At 46.0% G+C, this 16,580-nt stretch overlaps 1 protein-coding gene across 4 annotated transcripts in view; it reads left to right on the top strand.

Moving 5' to 3' along the window:
• Positions 1-1,065: 1,065 nt before the first annotated feature.
• The window catches only part of LOC147010166 (uncharacterized), a 99,097-nt gene continuing 83,582 nt past the window's right edge, over positions 1,066-16,580 (top strand). For 2 of the 4 annotated variants that reach the window (XM_085862511.1, XM_085862514.1), the window contains exon 1: positions 1,068-1,296. The gene's annotated coding sequence lies outside the window, so the exon portion shown is untranslated. Of the gene's footprint in view, positions 1,297-16,580 lie in introns of all 4 variants that reach the window. The other 2 variants (XM_085862510.1, XM_085862515.1) reach the window with 2 other exon arrangements.

Genomic DNA, 16,580 nt, shown 5'->3' on the forward strand with positions numbered 1-16,580 from the left:
TGCCATTAAATTTTGGACTTGGTCCCCCCCCCAAAAAAAATTGTTAGAGATTTTTTTTTTTTTTTGCATTTCTGCATGTTTTAAGTGATTTCCAACCCCCCCAAAAAAATTATTACCCCCCCCAAAAAGTAGAGAATTTTTTTGCATTTCTACATGTTTTAAGTGATTTCCCACCCCCCCCCAAAAAAATTGTTTCCTCCCCCGGAAAAAAATTTAGAGAAAAATTTTTTTTTTTTGCATTTCTACATGTTTTAAGAGATTTCCAACCGCCCCAAAGAATTGTTGAATTTTTTTTTTTTTTTGCATTTCTACATGTTTTAAGTGATTTCCAACCCCCCCCCCCAAAAAATTGTTACCCCCCCCCGAAAAAGGGGGAAATTTTTTTTTTTGCATTTCTACATGTTTTAAGTGATTTCCAACCCCCCCAAAAAAATTGTTGGAGAAAAAAAAAATTTTTTGCAGCTTTTTTTTCAACAAAATTTCGATTTCTTTTTTTTGCATTTCTACATGTTTAAAGTGATTTCCAACCCCCCCCCCCACCAAAAAAAAAATGTTGGAGAAAAGAACTATAACTCTCAGCACTGTTGACATCATATTTAATGAATAAGACATGAGGTTCACTTGACTGACCCAGCAGTATTGGCGGCGGAGGTTTTGCACTCTCCCGAGTGCTCCCCCTCTAGTTATTAATATTATTATTATAATTATATGTTCTGATCGAGGTTGTCTTCACTTTAATCTCCGCTGTGCAGTATTATTGTGAAGGTTGGTGGAAAATGATTAATTAAGGTGTCACTTATTCATTGTTGAAGGAAAAGAAGTTTATCGATCGCCAATGTAAAGTTAGTTATTTTATTTTATTTTTTCACACCAAATGTTATTTAAACGCCCAATTTGTTTAGATGAAAACCTTTTGTTCACGTTGATTGGAAATGGCACTTCCGGCAGGGATCGCCGATCTATATATGACACGCGAAGGAGGAGAGAGTCCGCCATTGAATAATTTTATTGTTAACCCACTTAATGGATGTGTTTATGTTTTGGGTTAATTTGTTAAAGTATGAAACGCGCTTTGTTTGCAATTTAGTTCGCGACGGTGATTTGAAAACAAGATGTAGAACAATGTGTAATCGAGCGCAGACAGATCGATACAATGTCTCATCTATATGTGTTGTAGATCTGTGGCTCCGGGGCCTGGCTCGCTGCGCGCTCTTCACCGCCGGTTAACGAGGATCTTCACCGGTTAACGAGGCTCGTCGCTTCGTTTTGAGGCTCGTTGTGACCTCGTCGGACGCAGTAAGTATATTTGTGACGATGAGAGTGAATACACATCGTGTGCGCCTCAAGCGTCCAAACGCAACGAGGGGCGGCGCGGCGCGGCTCGTTTGTTTGAGAGTTTTGGTTGGGATTTTAAAAACCCTCCTCAGGAGGGACCCTGGTGTGTAACCTCGGTGTTGAAGAGTTTTGGTTGGGATTTTAAAAACCCTCCTCAGGAGGGATCCTGGTGTGTTACCTCGGTGTTTGAGAGTTTTGGTTGGGATTTTAAAAACCCTCCTCAGGAGGGACCCTGTTGTGTAACCTCGGTGTTGAAGAGTTTTGGTTGGGATTTTAAAAACCCTCCTCAAGAGGCACCCTGGTGTGTTACCTCGGTGTTTGAGAGTTTTGGTTGGGATTTTAAAAACCCTCCTCAGGAGGGACCCTGGTGTGTTACCTTGGTGTTTGAGAGTTTTGGTTGGGATTTTAAAAACCCTCCTCGGGAGGGACCCTGGTGTGTTACCTCGGTGTTTGAGAGTTTTAGTTGGGATTTTAAAAACCCTCCTCGGGAGGGACCCTGGTGTGTTACCTCGGTGTTTGAGAGTTTTGGTTGGGATTTTAAAAACCCTCCTCAGGAGGGACCCTGGTGTGTTACCTTGGTGTTTGAGAGTTTTGGTTGGGATTTTAAAAACCCTCCTCGGGAGGGACCCTGGTGTGTTACCTCGGTGTTTGAGAGTTTTAGTTGGGATTTTAAAAACCCTCCTCGGGAGGGACCCTGGTGTGTTACCTCGGTGTTTGAGAGTTTTGGTTGGGATTTTAAAAACCCTCCTCAGGAGGGACCCTGTTGTGTAACCTCGGTGTTGAAGAGTTTTGGTTGGGATTTTAAAAACCCATCCTCGGGAGGGACCCTGGTGTGTTACCTCGGTGTTTGAGAGTTTTCGTTGGGATTTTAAAAACCCTCCTCGGGAGGGACCCTGGTGTGTTACCTTGGTGTTTGAGAGTTTTGGTTGGGATTTTAAAAACCCTCCTCAGGAGGGACCCTGGTGTGTTACCTTGGTGTTTGAGAGTTTTGGTTGGGATTTTAAAAACCCTCCTCAGGAGGGACCCTGGTGTGTTACCTTGGTGTTTGAGAGTTTTGGTTGGGATTTTAAAAATCCTCATCGGGAGGGACCCTGGTGTGTTACCTCAGTGTTTGAGAGTTTTGGTTGGGATTTTAAAAATCCTCATCGGGAGGGACCCTGGTGTGTTACCTCAGTGTTTGAGAGTTTTGGTTGGGATTTTAAAAATCCTCATCGGGAGGGACCCTGGTGTGTTACCTTGGTGTTTGAGAGTTTTGGTTGGGATTTTAAAAATCCTCATCGGGAGGGACCCTGGTGTGTTACCTCGGTGTTTGAGAGTTTTGGTTGGGATTTTAAAAATCCTCATCGGGAGGGACCCTGGTGTGTTACCTCAGTGTTTGAGAGTTTTGGTTGGGATTTTAAAAACCCATCCTCAGGAGGGACCCTGGTGTGTTACCTCGGTGTTTGAGAGTTTTGGTTGGGATTTTAAAAATCCTCATCGGGAGGGATCCTGGTGTGTTACCTCAGTGTTTGAGAGTTTTGGTTGGGATTTTAAAAACCCATCCTCAGGAGGGACCCTGGTGTGTTACCAAGGTGTTGAAGAGTTTTGGTTGGGATTTTAAAAACCCTCCTCAGGAGAGACCCTGGTGTGTTACCTCGGTGTTTGAGAGTTTTGGTTGGGATTTTAAAAACCCTCCTCAGGAGGGAACCTGGTGTGTAACCTCGGTGTTTGAGAGTTTTAGTTGGGATTTTAAAAACCCTCCTCGGGAGGGAACCTGGTGTGTAACCTCGGTGTTTGAGAGTTTTAGTTGGGATTTTTAAAAACCCTCCTCGGGAGGGACCCTGGTGTGTTACCAAGGTGTTTGAGAGTTTTAGTTGGGATTTTAAAAACCCTCCTCAGGAGGGAACCTGGTGTGTAACCTCGGTGTTTGAGAGTTTCAGTTGGGATTTTTAAAAACCCTCCTCAGGAGGGACCCTGGTGTGTTACCTCAGTGTTTGAGAGTTTTAGTTGGGATTTTAAAAACCCTCCTCAGGAGGGACCCTGGTGTGTTACCTCGGTGTTTGAGAGTTTTGGTTGGGATTTTAAAAATCCTCATCGGGAGGGACCCTGGTGTGTTACCTCAGTGTTTGAGAGTTTTGGTTGGGATTTTAAAAACCCATCCTCAGGAGGGACCCTGGTGTGTTACCAAGGTGTTGAAGAGTTTTGGTTGGGATTTTAAAAACCCTCCTCAGGAGGGACCCTGGTGTGTTACCTGGGTGTTTGAGAGTTTTGGTTGGGATTTTAAAAACCCTCCTCAGGAGGGACCCTGGTGTGTTACCTCGGTGTTTGAGAGTTTTGGTTGGGATTTTAAAAACCCTCCTCAGGAGGGAACCTGTTGTGTAACCTCGGTGTTTGAGAGTTTTAGTTGGGATTTTTAAAAACCCTCCTCAGGAGGGACCCTGGTGTGTTACCTCGGTGTTTGAGAGTTTTAGTTGGGATTTTAAAAACCCTCCTCAGGAGGGACCCTGGTGTGTTACCTCGGTGTTTGAGAGTTTTAGTTAGGATTTTTAAAAACCCTCCTCGGGAGGGAACCTGGTGTGTTACCAAGGTGTTTGAGAGTTTTGGTTGGGATTTTAAAAACCCTCCTCGGGAGGGACCCTGGTGTGTTACCTCGGTGTTTGAGAGTTTTAGTTGGGATTTTAAAAAACCCTCCTCAGGAGGAATCCTGGTGTGTTACCTTGGTGTTTGAGAGTTTTGGTTGGGATTTTAAAAACCCTCCTCAGGAGGAATCCTGGTGTGTTACCTGGGTGTTTGAGAGTTTTGGTTGGGATTTTAAAAATCCTCATCGGGAGGGACCCTGGTGTGTTACCTCAGTGTTTGAGAGTTTTGGTTGGGATTTTAAAAACCCATCCTCAGGAGGGACCCTGGTGTGTTACCAAGGTGTTGAAGAGTTTTGGTTGGGATTTTAAAAACCCTCCTCAGGAGGGACCCTGGTGTGTTACCTCGGTGTTTGAGAGTTTTGGTTGGGATTTTAAAAACCCTCCTCAGGAGGGAACCTGGTGTGTAACCTCGGTGTTTGAGAGTTTTAGTTGGGATTTTAAAAACCCTCCTCAGGAGGGAACCTGGTGTGCAACCTCGGTGTTTGAGAGTTTTAGTTGGGATTTTAAAAACCCTCCTCAGGAGGGAACCTGGTGTGTTACCTCGGTGTTTGAGAGTTTTAGTTGGGATTTTTAAAAACCCTCCTCGGGAGGGACCCTGGTGTGTTACCAAGGTGTTTGAGAGTTTTAGTTGGGATTTTAAAAACCCTCCTCAGGAGGGAACCTGGTGTGTAACCTCGGTGTTTGAGAGTTTTAGTTGGGATTTTTAAAAACCCTCCTCGGGAGGGACCCTGGTGTGTTACCAAGGTGTTTGAGAGTTTTAGTTGGGATTTTTAAAAACCCTCCTCGGGAGGGACCCTGGTGTGTTACCTCGGTGTTTGAGAGTTTTGGTTGGGATTTTAAAAACCCATCCTCAGGAGGGACCCTGGTGTGTTACCAAGGTGTTGAAGAGTTTTGGTTGGGATTTTAAAAACCCTCCTCAGGAGGGAACCTGGTGTGTAACCTCGGTGTTTGAGAGTTTTCGTTGGGATTTTTGAAAACCCATCCTCGGGAGGGACCCTGGTGTGTTACCAAGGTGTTTGAGAGTTTTAGTTGGGATTTTAAAAACCCTCCTCAGGAGGGACCCTGGTGTGTTACCTCGGTGTTTGAGAGTTTTGGTTGGGATTTTAAAAACCCTCCTCAGGAGGAATCCTGGTGTGTTACCTGGGTGTTTGAGAGTTTTGGTTGGGATTTTAAAAACCCTCCTCAGGAGGGACCCTGGTGTGTTACCTTGGTGTTTGAGAGTTTTGGTTGGGATTTTAAAAATCCTCATCGGGAGGGACCCTGGTGTGTTACCTCAGTGTTTGAGAGTTTTGGTTGGGATTTTAAAAATCCTCATCGGGAGGGACCCTGGTGTGTTACCTCGGTGTTTGAGAGTTTTGGTTGGGATTTTAAAAATCCTCATCGGGAGGGACCCTGGTGTGTTACCTCAGTGTTTGAGAGTTTTGGTTGGGATTTTAAAAACCCATCCTCAGGAGGGACCCTGGTGTGTTACCAAGGTGTTGAAGAGTTTTGGTTGGGATTTTAAAAACCCTCCTCAGGAGGGACCCTGGTGTGTAACCTCGGTGTTTGAGAGTTTTAGTTGGGATTTTAAAAACCCTCCTCAGGAGGGAACCTGGTGTGTAACCTCGGTGTTTGAGAGTTTTAGTTGGGATTTTAAAAACCCTCCTCAGGAGGGAACCTGGTGTGTTACCTCGGTGTTTGAGAGTTTTAGTTGGGATTTTTAAAAACCCTCCTCGGGAGGGACCCTGGTGTGTTACCAAGGTGTTTGAGAGTTTTAGTTGGGATTTTAAAAACCCTCCTCAGGAGGGAACCTGGTGTGTAACCTCGGTGTTTGAGAGTTTTAGTTGGGATTTTAAAAACCCTCCTCAGGAGGGAACCTGGTGTGTAACCTCGGTGTTTGAGAGTTTTAGTTGGGATTTTAAAAACCCTCCTCAGGAGGGAACCTGGTGTGTTACCAAGGTGTTGAAGAGTTTTGGTTGGGATTTTAAAAACCCTCCTCAGGAGGGAACCTGGTGTGTAACCTCGGTGTTTGAGAGTTTTAGTTGGGATTTTAAAAAACCCTCCTCGGGAGGGACCCTGGTGTGTTACCAAGGTGTTTGAGAGTTTTCGTTGGGATTTTTAAAAACCCATCCTCGGGAGGGACCCTGGTGTGTTACCTCGGTGTTTGAGAGTTTTGGTTGGGATTTTAAAAACCCTCATCGGGAGGGACCCTGGTGTGTTACCTTGGTGTTTGAGAGTTTTGGTTGGGATTTTTAAAAACCCTCCTTGGGAGGGACCCTGGTGTGTAACCTCGGTGTTTGAGAATTTTGGTTGGGATTTTTAAAAACCCTCCTCAGGAGGGAACCTGGTGTGTAACCTCGGTGTTTGAGAGTTTTAGTTGGGATTTTAAAAAACCCTCCTCGGGAGGGACCCTGGTGTGTTACCTCGGTGTTTGAGAGTTTTAGTTGGGATTTTTAAAAACCCTCCTCGGGAGGGACCCTGGTGTGTAACCTCGGTGTTTGAGAGATTTGGTTGGGATTTTAAAAACCCATCCTCGGGAGGGACCCTGGTGTGTTACCTCGGTGTTTGAGAGTTTTGGGTGGGATTTTAAAAACCCTTCTCGGTAGGGATCCTGGTGTGTTACCTCGGTGTTTGAGAGTTTTAGTTGGGATTTTAAAAACCCTCCTCAGGAGGGACCCTGGTGTGTTACCTCGGTGTTTGAGAGTTTTGGTTGGGATTTTAAAAACCCTCCTCAGGAGGGAACCTGGTGTGTAACCTCGGTGTTTGAGAGTTTTAGTTGGGATTTTTAAAAACCCTCCTCGGGAGGGACCCTGGTGTGTTACCAAGGTGTTTGAGAGTTTTAGTTTAGATTTTTTTTTTAAACCCTCCTCGGGAGGGACCCTGGTGTGTTACCTCGGTGTTTGAGAGTTTTGGTTGGGATTTTAAAAATCCTCCTCAGGAGGGACCCTGGTGTGTTACCTCGGTGTTTGAGAGTTTTGGTTGGGATTTTAAAAACCCTCCTCGGGAGGGACCCTGGTGTGTTACCAAGGTGTTTGAGAGTTTTAGTTGGGATTTTAAAAACCCTCCTCAGGAGGGAACCTGGTGTGTAACCTCGGTGTTTGAGAGTTTTAGTTGGGATTTTAAAAAACCCTCCTCGGGAGGGACCCTGGTGTGTTACCAAGGTGTTTGAGAGTTTTCGTTGGGATTTTTAAAAACCCATCCTCGGGAGGGACCCTGGTGTGTTACCTCGGTGTTTGAGAGTTTTGGTTGGGATTTGAAAAAACCCTCATCGGGAGGGACCCTGGTGTGTTACCTCGGTGTTTGAGAGTTTTGGTTGGGATTTTAAAAATCCTCATCGGGAGGGACCCTGGTGTGTTACCTCAGTGTTTGAGAGTTTTGGTTGGGATTTTAAAAACCCATCCTCAGGAGGGACCCTGGTGTGTTACCAAGGTGTTGAAGAGTTTTGGTTGGGATTTTAAAAACCCTCCTCAGGAGGGACCCTGGTGTGTTACCTCGGTGTTTGAGAGTTTTGGTTGGGATTTTAAAAACCCTCCTCAGGAGGGAACCTGGTGTGTAACCTCGGTGTTTGAGAGTTTTAGTTGGGATTTTAAAAACCCTCCTCAGGAGGGAACCTGGTGTGTAACCTCGGTGTTTGAGAGTTTTAGTTGGGATTTTAAAAACCCTCCTCAGGAGGGAACCTGGTGTGTTACCTCGGTGTTTGAGAGTTTTAGTTGGGATTTTTAAAAACCCTCCTCGGGAGGGACCCTGGTGTGTTACCAAGGTGTTTGAGAGTTTTAGTTGGGATTTTAAAAACCCTCCTCAGGAGGGAACCTGGTGTGTAACCTCGGTGTTTGAGAGTTTTAGTTGGGATTTTTAAAAACCCTCCTCGGGAGGGACCCTGGTGTGTTACCAAGGTGTTTGAGAGTTTTAGTTGGGATTTTTAAAAACCCTCCTCGGGAGGGACCCTGGTGTGTTACCTCGGTGTTTGAGAGTTTTGGTTGGGATTTTAAAAACCCATCCTCAGGAGGGACCCTGGTGTGTTACCAAGGTGTTGAAGAGTTTTGGTTGGGATTTTAAAAACCCTCCTCAGGAGGGAACCTGGTGTGTAACCTCGGTGTTTGAGAGTTTTCGTTGGGATTTTTAAAAACCCATCCTCGGGAGGGACCCTGGTGTGTTACCAAGGTGTTTGAGAGTTTTCGTTGGGATTTTTAAAAACCCATCCTCGGGAGGGACCCTGGTGTGTTACCTCGGTGTTTGAGAGTTTTGGTTGGGATTTTAAAAACCCTCATCGGGAGGGACCCTGGTGTGTTACCTTGGTGTTTGAGAGTTTTGGTTGGGATTTTTAAAAACCCTCCTTGGGAGGGACCCTGGTGTGTAACCTCGGTGTTTGAGAATTTTGGTTGGGATTTAAAAAACCCTCCTCGGGAGGGACCCTGGTGTGTTACCTCGGTGTTTGAGAGTTTTAGTTGGGATTTTTAAAAACCCTCCTCAGGAGGGACCCTGGTGTGTTACCTCGGTGTTTGAGAGTTTTAGTTGGGATTTTTAAAAACCCTCCTCGGGAGGGACCCTGGTGTGTAACCTCGGTGTTTGAGAGTTTTCGTTGGGATTTTTAAAAACCCATCCTCGGGAGGGACCCTGGTGTGTTACCTCGGTGTTTGAGAGTTTTAGTTGGGATTTTTAAAAACCCATCCTCGGGAGGGACCCTGGTGTGTTACCTCGGTGTTTGAGAGTTTTGGTTGGGATTTTAAAAACCCTCCTCAGGAGGGAACCTGGTGTGTAACCTCGGTGTTTGAGAGTTTTAGTTGGGATTTTAAAAACCCTCCTCAGGAGGGAACCTGGTGTGTAACCTCGGTGTTTGAGAGTTTTAGTTGGGATTTTAAAAACCCTCCTCAGGAGGGAACCTGGTGTGTAACCTCGGTGTTTGAGAGTTTTAGTTGGGATTTTTAAAAACCCTCCTCGGGAGGGACCCTGGTGTGTTACCAAGGTGTTTGAGAGTTTTAGTTTAGATTTTTTTTTTTAAACCCTCCTCGGGAGGGACCCTGGTGTGTTACCTCGGTGTTTGAGAGTTTTGGTTGGGATTTTAAAAATCCTCCTCAGGAGGGACCCTGGTGTGTTACCTCGGTGTTTGAGAGTTTTGGTTGGGATTTTAAAAACCCTCCTCGGGAGGGACCCTGGTGTGTTACCAAGGTGTTTGAGAGTTTTAGTTGGGATTTTAAAAACCCTCCTCAGGAGGGAACCTGGTGTGTAACCTCGGTGTTTGAGAGTTTTAGTTGGGATTTTTAAAAACCCTCCTCAGGAGGGACCCTGGTGTGTTACCTCGGTGTTTGAGAGTTTTAGTTGGGATTTTAAAAACCCTCCTCGGGAGGGACCCTGGTGTGTTACCAAGGTGTTTGAGAGTTTTAGTTGGGATTTTAAAAACCCTCCTCAGGAGGGACCCTGGTGTGTTACCTCGGTGTTTGAGAGTTTTGGTTGGGATTTTAAAAACCCTCCTCAGGAGGGAACCTGGTGTGTAACCTCGGTGTTTGAGAGTTTTAGTTGGGATTTTAAAAACCCTCCTCAGGAGGGAACCTGGTGTGTAACCTCGGTGTTTGAGAGTTTTAGTTGGGATTTTAAAAACCCTCCTCAGGAGGGAACCTGGTGTGTAACCTCGGTGTTTGAGAGTTTTAGTTGGGATTTTTAAAAACCCTCCTCGGGAGGGACCCTGGTGTGTTACCAAGGTGTTTGAGAGTTTTAGTTTAGATTTTTTTTTTAAACCCTCCTCGGGAGGGACCCTGGTGTGTTACCTCGGTGTTTGAGAGTTTTGGTTGGGATTTTAAAAACCCTCCTCAGGAGGGAACCTGGTGTGTAACCTCGGTGTTTGAGAGTTTTAGTTGGGATTTTAAAAAACCCTCCTCGGGAGGGACCCTGGTGTGTTACCAAGGTGTTTGAGAGTTTTCGTTGGGATTTTTAAAAACCCATCCTCGGGAGGGACCCTGGTGTGTTACCTCGGTGTTTGAGAGTTTTGGTTGGGATTTTAAAAACCCTCATCGGGAGGGACCCTGGTGTGTTACCTCAGTGTTTGAGAGTTTTGGTTGGGATTTTAAAAACCCATCCTCAGGAGGGACCCTGGTGTGTTACCAAGGTGTTGAAGAGTTTTAGTTGGGATTTTAAAAAACCCTCCTCGGGAGGGACCCTGGTGTGTTACCTCGGTGTTTGAGAGTTTTGGTTGGGATTTTAAAAACCCTCCTCAGGAGGGAACCTGGTGTGTAACCTCGGTGTTTGAGAGTTTTAGTTGGGATTTTAAAAACCCTCCTCAGGAGGGAACCTGGTGTGTAACCTCGGTGTTTGAGAGTTTTAGTTGGGATTTTAAAAACCCTCCTCAGGAGGGAACCTGGTGTGTTACCTCGGTGTTTGAGAGTTTTAGTTGGGATTTTTAAAAACCCTCCTCGGGAGGGACCCTGGTGTGTTACCAAGGTGTTTGAGAGTTTTAGTTGGGATTTTAAAAACCCTCCTCAGGAGGGAACCTGGTGTGTAACCTCGGTGTTTGAGAGTTTTAGTTGGGATTTTTAAAAACCCTCCTCGGGAGGGACCCTGGTGTGTTACCAAGGTGTTTGAGAGTTTTAGTTGGGATTTTTAAAAACCCTCCTCGGGAGGGACCCTGGTGTGTTACCTCGGTGTTTGAGAGTTTTGGTTGGGATTTTAAAAACCCATCCTCAGGAGGGACCCTGGTGTGTTACCAAGGTGTTGAAGAGTTTTGGTTGGGATTTTAAAAACCCTCCTCAGGAGGGAACCTGGTGTGTAACCTCGGTGTTTGAGAGTTTTCGTTGGGATTTTTAAAAACCCATCCTCGGGAGGGACCCTGGTGTGTTACCAAGGTGTTTGAGAGTTTTCGTTGGGATTTTTAAAAACCCATCCTCGGGAGGGACCCTGGTGTGTTACCTCGGTGTTTGAGAGTTTTGGTTGGGATTTTAAAAACCCTCATCGGGAGGGACCCTGGTGTGTTACCTTGGTGTTTGAGAGTTTTGGTTGGGATTTTTAAAAACCCTCCTTGGGAGGGACCCTGGTGTGTAACCTCGGTGTTTGAGAATTTTGGTTGGGATTTGAAAAAACCCTCATCGGGAGGGACCCTGGTGTGTTACCTCGGTGTTTGAGAGTTTTGGTTGGGATTTTAAAAATCCTCATCGGGAGGGACCCTGGTGTGTTACCTCAGTGTTTGAGAGTTTTGGTTGGGATTTTAAAAACCCATCCTCAGGAGGGACCCTGGTGTGTTACCAAGGTGTTGAAGAGTTTTGGTTGGGATTTTAAAAACCCTCCTCAGGAGGGACCCTGGTGTGTTACCTCGGTGTTTGAGAGTTTTGGTTGGGATTTTAAAAACCCTCCTCAGGAGGGAACCTGGTGTGTAACCTCGGTGTTTGAGAGTTTTAGTTGGGATTTTAAAAACCCTCCTCAGGAGGGAACCTGGTGTGTAACCTCGGTGTTTGAGAGTTTTAGTTGGGATTTTAAAAACCCTCCTCAGGAGGGAACCTGGTGTGTTACCTCGGTGTTTGAGAATTTTGGTTGGGATTTAAAAAACCCTCCTCGGGAGGGACCCTGGTGTGTTACCTCGGTGTTTGAGAGTTTTAGTTGGGATTTTTAAAAACCCTCCTCAGGAGGGACCCTGGTGTGTTACCTCGGTGTTTGAGAGTTTTAGTTGGGATTTTTAAAAACCCTCCTCGGGAGGGACCCTGGTGTGTAACCTCGGTGTTTGAGAGATTTGGTTGGGATTTTAAAAACCCATCCTCGGGAGGGACCCTGGTGTGTTACCTCGGTGTTTGAGAGTTTTGGGTGGGATTTTAAAAACCCTCCTCGGTAGGGATCCTGGTGTGTTACCTCGGTGTTTGAGAGTTTTAGTTGGGATTTTAAAAACCCTCCTCAGGAGGGACCCTGGTGTGTTACCTCGGTGTTTGAGAGTTTTGGTTGGGATTTTAAAAACCCTCCTCAGGAGGGACCCTGGTGTGTTACCTCGGTGTTTGAGAGTTTTGGTTGGGATTTTAAAAACCCTCCTCAGGAGGGAACCTGGTGTGTAACCTCGGTGTTTGAGAGTTTTAGTTGGGATTTTTAAAAACCCTCCTCGGGAGGGACCCTGGTGTGTTACCAAGGTGTTTGAGAGTTTTAGTTTAGATTTTTTTTTTAAACCCTCCTCGGGAGGGACCCTGGTGTGTTACCTCGGTGTTTGAGAGTTTTGGTTGGGATTTTAAAAATCCTCCTCAGGAGGGACCCTGGTGTGTTACCTCGGTGTTTGAGAGTTTTGGTTGGGATTTTAAAAACCCTCCTCGGGAGGGACCCTGGTGTGTTACCAAGGTGTTTGAGAGTTTTAGTTGGGATTTTAAAAACCCTCCTCAGGAGGGAACCTGGTGTGTAACCTCGGTGTTTGAGAGTTTTAGTTGGGATTTTTAAAAACCCTCCTCAGGAGGGACCCTGGTGTGTTACCTCGGTGTTTGAGAGTTTTAGTTGGGATTTTAAAAACCCTCCTCGGGAGGGACCCTGGTGTGTTACCAAGGTGTTTGAGAGTTTTAGTTGGGATTTTAAAAACCCTCCTCAGGAGGGACCCTGGTGTGTTACCTCGGTGTTTGAGAGTTTTGGTTGGGATTTTAAAACCCTCCTCAGGAGGGAACCTGGTGTGTAACCTCGGTGTTTGAGAGTTTTAGTTGGGATTTTAAAAACCCTCCTCAGGAGGGAACCTGGTGTGTAACCTCGGTGTTTGAGAGTTTTAGTTGGGATTTTAAAAACCCTCCTCAGGAGGGAACCTGGTGTGTAACCTCGGTGTTTGAGAGTTTTAGTTGGGATTTTAAAAAACCCTCCTCGGGAGGGACCCTGGTGTGTTACCAAGGTGTTTGAGAGTTTTCGTTGGGATTTTAAAAACCCATCCTCGGGAGGGACCCTGGTGTGTTACCTCGGTGTTTGAGAGTTTTGGTTGGGATTTGAAAAAACCCTCATCGGGAGGGACCCTGGTGTGTTACCTCGGTGTTTGAGAGTTTTGGTTGGGATTTTAAAAATCCTCATCGGGAGGGACCCTGGTGTGTTACCTCAGTGTTTGAGAGTTTTGGTTGGGATTTTAAAAACCCATCCTCAGGAGGGACCCTGGTGTGTTACCAAGGTGTTGAAGAGTTTTGGTTGGGATTTTAAAAACCCTCCTCAGGAGGGACCCTGGTGTGTTACCTCGGTGTTTGAGAGTTTTGGTTGGGATTTTAAAAACCCTCCTCAGGAGGGAACCTGGTGTGTAACCTCGGTGTTTGAGAGTTTTAGTTGGGATTTTAAAACCCTCCTCAGGAGGGAACCTGGTGTGTAACCTCGGTGTTTGAGAGTTTTAGTTGGGATTTTAAAACCCTCCTCAGGAGGGAACCTGGTGTGTAACCTCGGTGTTTGAGAGTTTTAGTTGGGATTTTAAAACCCTCCTCAGGAGGGAACCTGGTGTGTTACCTCGGTGTTTGAGAGTTTTAGTTGGGATTTTTAAAACCCTCCTTGGGAGGGACCCTGGTGTGTAACCTCGGTGTTTGAGAATTTTGGTTGGGATTTTTAAAAACCCTCCTCAGGAGGGAACCTGGTGTGTAACCTCGGTGTTTGAGAGTTTTAGTTGGGATTTTTAAAAACCCTCCTCGGGAGGGACCCTGGTGTGTTACCAAGGTGTTTGAGAGTTTTAGTTGGGATTTTTAAAAACCCTCCTCGGGAGGGACCCTGGTGTGTTACCTCGGTGTTTGAGAGTTTTGGTTGGGATTTTAAAAACCCATCCTCAGGAGGGACCCTGGTGTGTTACCAAGGTGTTGAAGAGTTTTGGTTGGGATTTTAAAAACCCTCCTCAGGAGGGAACCTGGTGTGTAACCTCGGTGTTTGAGAGTTTTCGTTGGGATTTTTAAAAACCCATCCTCGGGAGGGACCCTGGTGTGTTACCAAGGTGTTTGAGAGTTTTCGTTGGGATTTTTAAAAACCCATCCTCGGGAGGGACCCTGGTGTGTTACCTCGGTGTTTGAGAGTTTTGGTTGGGATTTTAAAAACCCTCATCGGGAGGGACCCTGGTGTGTTACCTCGGTGTTTGAGAGTTTTGGTTGGGATTTTAAAAACCCTCATCGGGAGGGACCCTGGTGTGTTACCTTGGTGTTTGAGAGTTTTGGTTGGGATTTTTAAAAACCCTCCTTGGGAGGGACCCTGGTGTGTAACCTCGGTGTTTGAGAATTTTGGTTGGGATTTAAAAAACCCTCCTCGGGAGGGACCCTGGTGTGTTACCTCGGTGTTTGAGAGTTTTAGTTGGGATTTTTAAAAACCCTCCTCAGGAGGGACCCTGGTGTGTTACCTCGGTGTTTGAGAGTTTTAGTTGGGATTTTTAAAAACCCTCCTCGGGAGGGACCCTGGTGTGTAACCTCGGTGTTTGAGAGATTTGGTTGGGATTTTAAAAACCCATCCTCGGGAGGGACCCTGGTGTGTTACCTCGGTGTTTGAGAGTTTTGGTTGGGATTTTAAAAACCCTCCTCGGTAGGGATCCTGGTGTGTTACCTCGGTGTTTGAGAGTTTTAGTTGGGATTTTAAAAACCCTCCTCAGGAGGGAACCTGGTGTGTAACCTCGGTGTTTGAGAGTTTTAGTTGGGATTTTAAAAACCCTCCTCAGGAGGGAACCTGGTGTGTAACCTCGGTGTTTGAGAGTTTTAGTTGGGATTTTTAAAAACCCTCCTCGGGAGGGACCCTGGTGTGTTACCAAGGTGTTTGAGAGTTTTAGTTTAGATTTTTTTTTTAAACCCTCCTCGGGAGGGACCCTGGTGTGTTACCTCGGTGTTTGAGAGTTTTGGTTGGGATTTTAAAAATCCTCCTCAGGAGGGACCCTGGTGTGTTACCTCGGTGTTTGAGAGTTTTGGTTGGGATTTTAAAAACCCTCCTCGGGAGGGACCCTGGTGTGTTACCAAGGTGTTTGAGAGTTTTAGTTGGGATTTTAAAAACCCTCCTCAGGAGGGAACCTGGTGTGTAACCTCGGTGTTTGAGAGTTTTAGTTGGGATTTTTAAAAACCCTCCTCAGGAGGGACCCTGGTGTGTTACCTCGGTGTTTGAGAGTTTTAGTTGGGATTTTAAAAACCCTCCTCGGGAGGGACCCTGGTGTGTTACCAAGGTGTTTGAGAGTTTTAGTTGGGATTTTAAAAACCCTCCTCAGGAGGGACCCTGGTGTGTTACCTCGGTGTTTGAGAGTTTTGGTTGGGATTTTAAAAACCCTCCTCAGGAGGGAACCTGGTGTGTAACCTCGGTGTTTGAGAGTTTTAGTTGGGATTTTAAAAACCCTCCTCAGGAGGGAACCTGGTGTGTAACCTCGGTGTTTGAGAGTTTTAGTTGGGATTTTAAAACCCTCCTCAGGAGGGAACCTGGTGTGTAACCTCGGTGTTTGAGAGTTTTAGTTGGGATTTTTAAAAACCCTCCTCGGGAGGGACCCTGGTGTGTTACCAAGGTGTTTGAGAGTTTTAGTTTAGATTTTTTTTTTAAACCCTCCTCGGGAGGGACCCTGGTGTGTTACCTCGGTGTTTGAGAGTTTTGGTTGGGATTTTAAAAACCCTCCTCAGGAGGGAACCTGGTGTGTAACCTCGGTGTTTGAGAGTTTTAGTTGGGATTTTAAAAACCCTCCTCAGGAGGGAACCTGGTGTGTAACCTCGGTGTTTGAGAGTTTTAGTTGGGATTTTAAAAAACCCTCCTCGGGAGGGACCCTGGTGTGTTACCAAGGTGTTTGAGAGTTTTCGTTGGGATTTTTAAAAACCCATCCTCGGGAGGGACCCTGGTGTGTTACCTCGGTGTTTGAGAGTTTTGGTTGGGATTTGAAAAAACCCTCATCGGGAGGGACCCTGGTGTGTTACCTCAGTGTTTGAGAGTTTTGGTTGGGATTTTAAAAACCCATCCTCAGGAGGGACCCTGGTGTGTTACCAAGGTGTTGAAGAGTTTTGGTTGGGATTTTAAAAACCCTCCTCAGGAGGGACCCTGGTGTGTTACCTCGGTGTTTGAGAGTTTTGGTTGGGATTTTAAAAACCCTCCTCAGGAGGGAACCTGGTGTGTAACCTCGGTGTTTGAGAGTTTTAGTTGGGATTTTAAAAACCCTCCTCAGGAGGGAACCTGGTGTGTAACCTCGGTGTTTGAGAGTTTTAGTTGGGATTTTAAAAACCCTCCTCAGGAGGGAACCTGGTGTGTTACCTCGGTGTTTGAGAGTTTTAGTTGGGATTTTTAAAAACCCTCCTCGGGAGGGACCCTGGTGTGTTACCAAGGTGTTTGAGAGTTTTAGTTGGGATTTTAAAAACCCTCCTCAGGAGGGAACCTGGTGTGTTACCTCGGTGTTTGAGAGTTTTAGTTGGGATTTTAAAAACCCTCCTCAGGAGGGAACCTGGTGTGTAACCTCGGTGTTTGAGAGTTTTAGTTGGGATTTTTAAAAACCCTCCTCGGGAGGGACCCTGGTGTGTTACCAAGGTGTTTGAGAGTTTTAGTTGGGATTTTAAAAACCCTCCTCGGGAGGGACCCTGGTGTGTTACCTCGGTGTTTGAGAGTTTTGGTTGGGATTTTAAAAACCCATCCTCAGGAGGGACCCTGGTGTGTTACCAAGGTGTTGAAGAGTTTTGGTTGGGATTTTAAAAACCCTCCTCAGGAGGGAACCTGGTGTGTAACCTCGGTGTTTGAGAGTTTTCGTTGGGATTTTAA

This window comes from Eptatretus burgeri, chromosome 17 (assembly GCF_056783735.1).
Source record: "Eptatretus burgeri isolate ZD-2024b chromosome 17, Ebu_testis_v1, whole genome shotgun sequence".
Lineage (NCBI taxonomy): Eukaryota > Metazoa > Chordata > Myxini > Myxiniformes > Myxinidae > Eptatretus > Eptatretus burgeri.